General features: G+C 41.2%; 1 pseudogene; it reads left to right on the top strand.

Annotated features, from left to right (window-relative positions):
• The first annotated feature begins 11,325 nt into the window (after nucleotides 1-11,325).
• On the top strand, nucleotides 11,326-11,603 carry LOC102821393 (annotated as a pseudogene).
• Nucleotides 11,604-12,078: the final 475 nt, after the last annotated feature.

Here is a 12,078-nt window from a genome sequence, read left to right as displayed (position 1 = left end):
ACCCCCAGTCTGCTCCTGCAATGATCTACAGACTCAGAACCCTATGGAAGCAGTCTAGTCTGTCGTACAGTGTTTCTAGGAGTTGGAAGCAACTTGATGGCATTGGATTCATTATGATTATGAATTTCACCTTAGAAGTCTCCCATCTTCTTCCATTCCAGTCCTGCTAAAACAAATGATGGTATAGGTGCCCTAGGAGTACTGGTTGAATTAAATTGAAATGACAGTTTATACCCACTGTAGAGATCTGATTTAAAGAGAATAAGAGGCTTACTGGTTGTCAGAACTATGAAAAATCTAGGGTGTTTCTAGATTATGTATAAATGATGGTCTTATGTTTCTCAACTCTGGGACAAAGCTGCAAATGGATGGAGGAAGGGGGAGTAGGAGGAAGAGAGTGGGAAGAAGAGGAGAAGACGGAAAAGAAGAAGAAGAAAGGAAAAGAGAGAAACCAAGATGGCAGCCACAGTCTTTTTGTAAAAGAACATCATAGTGACCGCTCCTTGTTGTGGCCATGTTGTCACCAGCAGTGAGTAGTTAAATGCAACCCACACTCTAGTGAGGGAGTCACACGAGGCGTGAATGCCAGGAGGTAGAGAACACTGGGGACCATCTTAGAGCGTGCCTACCACAGAATGGAGATACAGGGCGAGGAGGAATTTGCCTGGTGGATCCTGTGATGGTGACACACATACGGCAACCAACACTTCCTCATTTGCCTGTGACATTCTCAGCAGTGAGAGTCCCATTAGCACAGAAAACTCTTCAATCCCTGGCACATGTGGTGGTGGGTCACACGGAAGAATGCTGGAGAAGGGTGTGCTCTCTATCACAGTTGCTCTGGACAGCACAGAGTCAGTATCACCCATGGGACAGAGTCTATGCTAAAATGGGCCACGCGTGACTTGCCGTAATTAGCAACTCGTTTTCAACTTGGCAGCTGGTGTCTTCCCTGGGAAGTCCATCTTGCTGAATTGGTGTACGGTTGATAGTGTCATGCAGAGCATTGCTGCTAATGCCACTTTGGCTGGTGCTGGGCTGTTGGATATGAACATGTCTTCTTGCAAAAAGGGCACCACGCCATCCTGACAGATGGATCCATGTGCTGGCATGTTGTGGAATCAACAGGTCCCCCAAGTATGAAAAAGACAGACTAGAAAGGGATTGCAGAACATCAAAACTCCTACCCAAGTCCCTGGGGCTGGAGAGCTAGTGTTGAGGCAGTGCTAAATGCCTATCAAACATTTGAAATGAGTTTTCTGAAAAGAGAATGAAGTAGACCAAGATCCTTCTGAAAGCTTTTGCAGAAAAAATTTAGCATTACAGGAGATTTCCACCCTCCCTTGTTTTGTTTTTCTTAATTAACAGCAAGAAATGACCAAATAGAGAAGTACTACCTTCCCAACATCACCCCAACAAGCCACAACAAAAGCGAGAAAAAAGATCTTCCGTGGTGAACTTGCTTTCCAATTCTCTCTCACCTTGTTTTGCTTTTCTAGGTGTGTGGCTACATCAGGTGTCACGTTCATCTTTTTCAAAATCCTTTGATGAAATCTACTTTAAGAAACACTTTTGCTGAAAAGTGTCTGCCTTGAGTATTATGCTCTTTCAAGAAATATCTATATAGATTAAATTGTCAATAGCAATGTGAAAGATTAGATGGGAATCTTAGTCAGCAGTGAGTTTCTGAGAATGGGGTAGGAACAAGTCAGAGAAGGAGGATGCAAAGGGTTACCCAATATGAAGAATGGCATCCCTATCACTGAACTGTACCATGTAAAAATGGTTAAATCAGTGCATGTTTCGCTTGGGTATATTCTCAACAACAATAATAAAATAAATCCAATTTTAAAAGAAGAAATTGTTTTGCTGAAAATAATAAAAGGACTTGTCATGCATGATAACAATGTTGTTGTTTTTTTCACTTGTGAGTCATTCTTCCACTGGAATATAACGCAGCTCACTGTGGTGACTTCTATTCCCTGCATTTTCCTTAGAAAGTCTGGAGAATGTCCTCTCAGAGTTGAAGGATTATACCAGGATCAGAGAAGGGACGATGTGTAGTGTCAACACAGCATTTTCTTTTTAGAAGTTAGAGCTACATGGGATGAGGGTTAGTAGGGCAGGTAAGGACACAAAGCTGACTCGATTGTGCTGATAGTTCCAGCAGGTCAGTTGTCAGAAGATTGTATCTGGCTTTCCTAGGGCCACTGTGTGGAAACAGGATGATTATAGATAGAAACTATGAGACCCTGGAGGAAGGGATTCACAGTTCTCAGACCAGAACTGTGCCATTTCAAAGGGTCCTTGGGTTGTACAATGCCTAATCAAAAGGTTGAGAGTTCAAGTCCATCCAGAGGTACACCAGAAAAAAAAAAAAAAGACTTAGTGATTTGCTTCTGCAAAATTGGCCACTGAAAACTCTATGGAGCAGAGTTCTCCTCTGACTTCAGTTCTATACCACCATGAGTTGGGATCAACTTAGCGGCAACTGGTTTACAAAAATGAAGCTCTCCAATGCTTTCTCATCTCTACTAGCCTTATTTTGTTTATAAGAAAACAAAGGGATGAAGAGAGAAGTTCATCATGAATATGAGCTTCCAGCCAGTACTTTATCCCTGGAGCCAGAAGACCTCACCAGAACATTGCCCTAGCCAGAACTGCCCTAACCTAATCATCAGTACCTATGTACCACGTCTCTTAGCGCTTAATTCCCATTCAACAATCTAATTCACTTGATGTTGTTAAGTGCTGTTGAGTTGGTTCCAACTCATAGCAACCCTGTAGAGGGTTTCTGAGGAGTGGCTGGTGACTTTGAAGCCCTGATCTTGGGGTTCAAACCAACCTTGTGGTCCAGTGCTTATCCTACAGCACCACATCAGGACTTAATGTGACAAAGTAAAAACCACTTGTCAGTTCCTTCTTCCTTCCCAGGAAGACAGAAGTCCAAGACGATCTTTGTGAGGAGGTCAGTGAAGATGCTAAAACTCTAAATTGTTAGAAATTACGTTAGAATCACATGGGAACTCTCTGGGTAGCTAGTCAGTTCTCTATCAGTCCTCTATCACAGGTGAAGTGGATCCTAAGGGACAATGCCCAGCATTGGGGTGAGCCCCATAGTTCTGCTCCTTCCCTCATGGCTTGGTGAGTTCTGAGTCACAGAGGAAACCTGAGCTCACATGCTAGTGATGAACTCCTGGTGTAGAGCTGTGGATCAACAATGAACTGTGAACCACAAGATTGGCAGTTCAAGGCCTCCAGCTGCTCCTCAGAAACCCTATACAGGGTCACTGTGAGTCAGAATCAACTCGACAGTACTTAACACCAACAACATGCCGCATCTGTGCAGACTGTGGCAAGACCTTGTCTTCATTCCCTCTGCTTCTTTACTCATTGGAGGAATCTCATTATGAACTCATTTCATCTCTCCAGGGAGCAAGCTGATGGAAGACACTGTTAAAATTGTATTTCAATGTCTTGAACCTATTTAAAGTAGACTGCTGGGAGGTTATTATCATTTCTGTCATTAAAAGGGGAAACAACATTAACAATAATAATTTTTTTTTATTGAACACTGAAACCACAAGTATTTATTAAATAAATACTATGTACTTAGCACTATACTAGGCACTGTTGGGGCTTCCAGAGAGCTTGGCCCTTTGCCAAGAAATTTATAACATAGTTGGAAGACAAGATGCACTTTTAAATATTCTCAGTAGAGCTGGGAAGATTCCAGTCCTCAGACACAAAAGGCCTAGATTCTAGTATTGACGTCACCATTGATTGATTCATTGTGTCATTTAGAGTGCCATGGGTTCAAAGTGTGAGAGATGAAGTTTGGCCATCCTAGCTTCCAAGGAGCATTCTGGCTGTACTTCTTCCAACACGTACTGGTTTATTCTTTTGGCAGTCCATGAAACTTTTAATATTCTCCTCCATCAGCATAACTCAAATACATCAATTCTTCTTCAGTGTTCTTTTATCACTGTCTAACTTTCACGTGCATGTAAGGTTATTGAAAATACCATGGCTTGGGTCAGGCGCACCTTAGCCCCCAGATCTTATGCAGCAGATTTGCCAAATGCAATATGTTGTTTGATTTCTTGATTGCAGCTTCCCTGAGTGTTGAAGGTTGATATGAATAAAGTGAAGTCTTTGACAACTCAATCTTTTCTCCAGTTATCTTGATGTTATTTAATGGAGGTTTACAGCTGTTTCTCCTCATTTTGAGTTGTGCCCCATCCTGAAAGCTTTATTCCATTTGTGTCATCACAGTCAAGTCTACTTGGAGGAGGCAACTCTTCCCCAGTTGAATTTTGAGTGTCTTCCAACATCAGTGGCTCATCTTCCGACACTGCATCTGACAATATTCTGGTGTTCTTCATCATGTTTCAATATTCAATATTCTGGTGCTGACAGTGTTCTATTGCTATTCTTAAGTTTTTCAGTGACAAAATATATGGAAGTAGTCCATCTCTGCTTCTTACTAGTTTGTCTTCATCTGGAAGCTCAACTTCCTGTGCACTATTTATTTAAAATAGTGAGACCTGTGCACTATTTATTTAAAATACCTATGGTACAACCTGTCCCTGCTGTGGTATAACTTCCAGAATCACAGAAACACAGAAGCCATCACAGTATGACAAACTGACAGATGAGTGGTGGCCAAGGAGACTGATTTTATTTATTCAACACATATTTATTAAATATGTATCAGGAATCATAGCAGGTACTGGGCTTATAAAAAGAAAACAATCTACATTTTAGTGGGTGTGCAAGTAAATCAACAGTTAATCATGGTATGCTATGCAAATAACACCATGTTTGGTAAAGTAGAGGGCCAATGACAAGAGGGAAACCCTTAATGAGATGGATTGGGCTCAAATGTACCAGTGATTTTGAAGATGTTGTTTTATAAGTTATAAGGTCATCATGAATTGGAGCCAGCTTAAAGGCAACTAGCATCAGCAATAACATGCAAAATAATACTACAAAAATCCATGGATTCCCTTAACACTGCATAACTAAGTGTCATATAACTAAGCGTCATATACTCTTTACGTACTTGAAATACGTCAGTGAACAGAATGGACAAAGATTCCTTATCTTTGTGGAGTTTGTAATATATCAGGGAAGAGACAGGCAACATTAATAATAATAGGTAAAAATGAATAAATAAGTTGTATAATATGTGACAAGGTGATGAGTACAGTGAAGATAAATAAAAGCAGGGAACATTGTGTCTGAATTGAGGAGAGATTGGGTTGAGCCAGAGATGAGAAGGTAGCTTTGGAGTGTTAAGACAAGGGAATGAGGGAGTTGATCATGCAACTCACTGGGAAAAGAGTATTTTAGGCAGAGGGTGGAGCCCTGGTGGTGAAGTGGTGAAGTGCTTAGCTGCTAATGAAACGCTGGTGGTTCAAACCCACTCAGTGGCTAGCTACAAGGGAGACATTCTTGGAGATCTGGTCTCATAAGGGTCACAACCCAGAAAACCTATGGGGACGTTCTACTCTGTCACGCGGGGTCACTGTGAGGTGAAATCAACTTGAGGGCATCTAACAACAACAATGTTGTCATGTGCCGTGGAGTTGGTTCCGACTCATAGCGACAACAACAGGTACAGACAATACTAGGTCCATGATGGTGGTGGTGTGCTGAGAAGTCGGTTCTGACTCATAGCGACCCTGCCTAGGGTTTCTGAGTCTGTAAATCTTTATGAAAGCAGAAAGCCTTATTTTTCTCCCATGGAACAGCTGGTGGTTTCAAACTGCTGACCTTGAGGTTAGCAGTACAACTCATAACTACTATGCTACCAGAGCTCCTTTCCTGTGAGGGTTGTTGTTGTTAAGTGCCGTCGAATCGGTTCCGACCCATAGCAATCCTCTATAGGGTTTCCGAGGAGCAGCTAGTGAGCTTGAACTGCCAACCTTGCAGTTCAAATGGCTTTGCAGTCTGGCGCATTAACCCACAGCGCCACCCCAGAACCTGCAGAATTAGAATACCGACAGCATTTATGGAGGGAGGGCTCTTTGGGAAATTATAAGGGAGGAGCCCCAGTGTGGTGCTGTAGGATAAGCACTGGACTGCTAACCCACTAGCCACTCCTTGGAAACTACACAGGGTCGCTATGAGTCGGAATCAAACTGACAACACTTAACAACAACAACAACAATAAGGGAGGAAGGGAAGGAGGACAGGGAAAGGAAATTTGCTGAGCAGGCATCTGGCCTGATCAAGTCCAGCCTGCACCGATCATGGAGGAGTTCCAGGTCATATCCTGCTCTGCAGAATTTGTCCCACCTGAGGTGGTTTCTATAATGAGGACCAGTTCATCAATGGAAGGCTGCAGTTTTGAGACATGTCAGGGTGAGGGGCTTTGTCAGCCAAGGATAATTCTTTGTGACGGTCATAGATATAAGACAGTGGTCCTAACACTTGTGGCAACTGGGGAGTAAGTAGGTGCACTGGCAAGAAAGAGGATGTAGGTGGGGCATGAACCAAGTTTCCTCAAAATATGTATTGAAACCTTAATTCCTGTACTTGGATGCGGTCCTGTTTTGAAATCAGGTGTTCTTTATTATGTTAATGGGCCACATCAGTATTGTTGTTGTTATCACTGCAAAGTGCTGACTCATAGTAACCCTATATCTGGTTTCTGAGGAGCAGCTGGTGGGTTTGAGCCGCCAACCTTGCAATTAGTAGTTTAGTGCTTATCCTACAGCACCACACCAAGTCTCCTTCAGACTCATGGTAGTGGTGGTTGTGTGCTGTGGAGATGGTTCCAACTCATTGTTGGTGTTAAGTTCCATCAAGTCAGTTCCAACCCATACTGACCCTGTATAGGAGCAGCTGGTGAGCTTGAACCTCCAACCTTGTGGTTCAAACCAGCTTTGCATTTCAGTGCTTTAACCCACAGCACCACACCAGGATTCCAACGCATAACCACCCTGTGTAGGATCTCTGAGGCTGTAAATCTTCACAGGAGCAGAAAACCTCATCTTTATCCCTCGGAATGGCTGGTAGTTTCAAACTGCTGACCTTGAGGTTAGCATCCTGACTTATAACCACTATGCTGCCAGAGCTCCTTTCAGACTCATAGGGACCCTGTACAGTGTTTTCAAGGAGCCCGTGGTGGATTTGAACTGCTGACCTTGCATTTAGCAGTCCAGTGCTTATCCTACAACATCACACCAGGATTCTTTATCAGTATAAGGTGTGTACTAAACCTAATCACTTCTGAGTTATACTAAGAGCAGATTAGACACAGAGGTCACACAAGTAGAGGGAAGACAGATGCCACATAAGGCTGGCTAAGGAACTGTGGCTACAGGAAGCTGAATGAGACCAGGACCTTTCCCCAGAGCTGACACAGAGACAGTCTCTCTCTAGAGTCCACGTCCTGCATTCAGACTGTAGCCTCCTGAACAGTGAGGAAGTACATCTCTCTTCTTCAAAGCACCTCCTGTGGTGTGAGGCAGCACTAGGAATGAAGACAGAGGTCAACAGCATCTGGTACACCATGCCCCAAATCTCAAGGGTAAATGCCCAACCTGTGTTCATCAGGGTTCTTACTATTACAATCGACAGAAACATAAATCTTGCGTCAAAATCAGATTTTGATTCAGGTTTAACACTGCTGGCTGGAAGGACTTGACAATGGTGGAACTGGGGTTTTACTGTTCTAAAATCTTGCTTGTCCAAGCCTAACCCTGTCTCAAGTCTGAACCTTGTAGGAAATATAGAAAAAATTAAAATTGAGTCTTAAAAAATCATTATTTACACCAGGGAAATAGTCCTTTCTGAAAACAAAATGACATGGAAATGCCCAATGCTATGTGACAGCAGGTCCTAGTATAGAAAGGAAGACCACTCAGACCTTAACCACTGGAGCAGCAGTGTGGTCCACAGACCGCCCACATCTGAATCTCTGGGATGCTTATTAAAAAAGCATCTGACTGGGGCCCAATTCAGACCTAACGAATCACAATTTTTTTGTTAGTTTTAAGTGTTTTACTGTGAGTTAAGTAAAGGTTTACAGAGAAGATCATCAGTTTTACAGTCCACAAATCATATACATCATTTCATTTCAATGACTGCAATCCCCTCCGTGTAACATCAGTTATCCTCCTTCCTCCCAATGGTTCTTATTTCCATCCCTCCCTCCTCCCTAACCCTTCTGAACTTTGGCCTTTCAGACTGGTTGGTAGTGGTGGCCAGACACCATCTAGTTCTTCTAGTCTCGGCGTCATGGAGACTGATGTTCACATGTTCCACTACTCCATGAATTAATAGGGAATCATGGTTTTTGTAAAGGAAGTAAAGTTTTTAGATGTTTAAGAATTATCCCAGTATCAAAAAGGTAAGAAGACAATGTAGTATAACGCATTTGTAAATCCTGTATCTGATAAAAGTCCAGTATCAATAATACAAGGGAGTATCAAAAACATGTTGAAAATAGAATTGAAAGATAATGGAATTTTTTCTATGAGCTTTTTGAAGCCCCTTCATATACAAAGAACTCCTACAACTCAACAACAAAAGACAAACAACCCAATTTAAAAATGTTTCAAGGAAGATACAGACAGTACCAGGACTACAAATAAATTTTCTTCCTAAATCCAACTTTAAATCAAACTAATCAGTACAAGTTGAAACAATAACTTTAAGTTATGGATAGTGTCTCATGCCAGTTAAATGCTTGTTTTAGCATAATACTATATATTCTAAACACTTGTTGTTGTTGTTAGGTGCCATCGAGTCGGTTCCAACTCATAGCGACCCTATACACAACAGAATGAAACACTACTCAGACCTGCACCGTCCTCACAATTGCTGTTACGTTTGAGCCCATTGCTGTGGCCACTGTAGCAATCCATTTCGTTGGGGGGTCTTCCTCTTTTTTTCTGACCTCCACCTTACCAAGCATGACTCCTTCTTGAAGGACTGGGCCTTTCTAATAACACATCCATAGTAAAAGAGACAAAGTCTCACTATCCTGGCTTCCAAGGAGCATTCTGGTTGTCCTTATTCCAACACAGATTTGTTTGTTCTTCTAGCAATCCATGGTACTTTTAATATTCTTCTCTAACACCATAATTCAAATGCATTGATTCTTCTACAGTCATCCTTATTCATTGTCCAACTTTCAAATGCATATGAGGCTATTGAAAATACAATGCCCTGGGTCTTCCTCATACTGATATCTTTGCTCTTAAACACTTTAACAAGATCTTAAGGTGCAGCAGATTTGCCTAATGCCATATGTTGTTTTGACTTCTTGACTGTAATTCCATGAATGTTGCTTGTGGATCCAAGCAAAATGAAGTCTTTGGCAACTTCAATCTTTTCTCCATTTATCTTGATGTTATTCATTTGTCCATTTGTGAGGATTTTTGCTTTCTTTACATTGAGGTGCAATCCATACTGAAGGCTTTCATCTTCATCAGTATTTTAAGCTCTCTTCACTTGTAACAAGGAAAGTTGTGCCATCTGCATATTGCAGATTGTTAACGAGTCGTCCTCCAATCCTGAGGCCACATTCTTCTTCATATAAATCAGCTTCTTAAATTATTTGCTCAGCATACACACTGAATAAGAATGGTAAAAAGATACAACCCTAATAACATTCTTTTCCTGATTTTAAACCATTCAGTATTCCCATGTTCTGTTCTAACAACTGCTTCTTGGTCTATGTACAGGTTCCTCATGAACACAATGAAGTGTTCATGAATGCTCATTCTTAGTGATGTTGTCCAAAGCTTGTTGGGATCCACACAGTCGAAAGCCTTTGCATAGTTAATAAAATATAAGTAAACATCTTTCTGGTATTCTCTGCTTTCAGCCAAGATCCACCTGATGTGAGCAATGATATCCCTAGTCCCAGGTCCTCCTCTGAATCTGGCTTGAATTTCTGGCAGTTCTCTATGTACTATTGCAACTGTTTTTGAATTCTCTTCAGCAAAAGTTTTACTTGTACAACAACAATATTAATTATGTAACTTGATGATTTCTGCATGCCATTAGATCACTTCTGTTTGGAATGGGAACAAATGTGGATCTCTTCCAATCAGTTGTCCAGGTAGCTGTCTTCTAAATTTCCTAGCATAGATGAACGAGTGCCTCCAGAGCTGTATCAGTTTGTTGAAAGATTTCAATTTGTATTCTGTCAATTCCTGGAGCCTCTTTCTTTGCCAATGCCTTCAGCACACCTTGGACTTCTTCCTTCAGTACCATTGGTTCTTGATCTTATGCTACCTCTTGAAATGGTTGAGCATCAGCCAAGTCTTTATGATACAGTGACTCTGTGTATTTCTTCCATCTTTTTTTATTTTTAATGGTTTATTGTGAATTATGTGATAGTTTACATGGGAGAACATTAGCTTTACATTCATCCTATTGTATATCGTTTCATTGCCATGGTAGTTCTGATAGTAATTATTCACTATTGTACCACATGAGTGCTAGCTATCCCCTTCTCCTTTCATCAGTCCCACCCAGACAGATTGGATACTACTCAGTGGAGATTCTACCTTCCTCCACACCCTCTGGATCTAGGCTCCCTTTTGAAAGCTTATAAGCTAGTCACTTCTTGCCTTTGTAACTCCCCCATTTTGGGTAGCCAATGTCCAAGTTGCCCATCCCCATATACCTGGTGTATGGAGGGGGTGGGAATGACCCTCACTGTAAAGATTTATTCCTTCTTTTGAGCTACTGCATCCATAGGTATAGGTCAAGTTCATCAAATTATATCAGATTACTCTTTTTTTCCTCTTCTTTCTTCTCCTAGTTGAGTTCTGATTATTCAGCCATTAAAGCCAGGTCGAGTGGGTACTATCTCTTCTGTCTTCTTTTGATGCTTCATGCATGCACAAATACTTTCTTTTATAAAAACCAACACAAGACTGGTTCCAGATATCACAACTGTTCAGTTTTTCCAACATGGTGATAACAATTACCACTCCTCCCTTTCCTCAGGTCCCAGGCTTCTGTAACACATTGCAATGTCTCACAAAACTCACAGTTGTCAAAAGAAATGGCTCACGCAACTGTGGAGGCTGATAAGTTCTGAATCTGTAGATTAGAGATGAGTCTGGAGGAATCTTTTCACCTGTGTGTAGTCAATGGAACTCGTATCATTGGAGTATCACATTTTCTGTTGCTGCATATTTACATTTTGCACGATCAAGAATCCTAGGGTCGAATGGCTAATGATTGTGAACATTTCTTCGTGTTTATTTGCTTCCCAAATATTTTCCTCAGTTTGAAAACCAACATGGAACTGAACTTTGAGCTCAGAAAATATATCCACTGTAAACTTGTCAACAACTGGAATTCCAGCTGGAGTAGAAATGCAAGAAAAAGAGAAACAGAAAGCAGAGGCACTACAGCGAGCTCAGGAACAATTAGAGAAGGAAAAGACAATGGATATGGAAACTATGAGAAAGAGTGAAGACACTTCACATTCAGAGGAAATAGCATCAGAGTTAGACACAACACTCGCTGAAATCAGTGATGGATATAGAGCACCTAACTTGAGTAGAGTGGAAGAACTTGATGAATCAATGTTGTCTGATGTTGTATTAAACGATCAAGATTTGTAGAATCAATCAATCTGAGAGCAATAAATTTTTCTGCATGTGCAAGTTAAAAAAAGAAAAAAAAAAGACTTCTAGGCTCTTTTTGTGTTGTGGTACAGGTGTGGTAACAACCAGACCTGGCCCTCATGAAAGCAAGGGAAGGAAAACTGAAAGGAGCCACTCCATCATTGTCCTTCCAACATTCAGAAAGGGGCCAAGGGCCCAAAATCAACCCAGGTAGGTATCCAGACACGCCCACATTAGTGTCTTCATCTAAACACCTAAGAGCAAGACTTTTACTTAAATATTAGTTGGTTTGCCTGTTTGGGGTTTTTGAAATCATAAAAGAATGCATGCTCATATTAGTTTCAAATAAAATGACTGTCTTGTAGAGCAAAGAACTAAACAAAATTTCCAAGCCATCATTTCGTATATTATTATCCTCCAAGAGAACCAACTTAATACTTTTAACTTTTCACAGTTTGTTCCAAAAGTCTCT

The sequence above is a fragment of the Chrysochloris asiatica genome, unplaced genomic scaffold (assembly GCF_000296735.1).
Source record: "Chrysochloris asiatica unplaced genomic scaffold, ChrAsi1.0 scaffold00041, whole genome shotgun sequence".
Classification (NCBI taxonomy): domain Eukaryota; kingdom Metazoa; phylum Chordata; class Mammalia; order Afrosoricida; family Chrysochloridae; genus Chrysochloris; species Chrysochloris asiatica.
The sequence above is the reverse complement of the archived record's forward strand: the minus strand, read 5'-3'. Positions and strand labels throughout refer to the sequence as shown.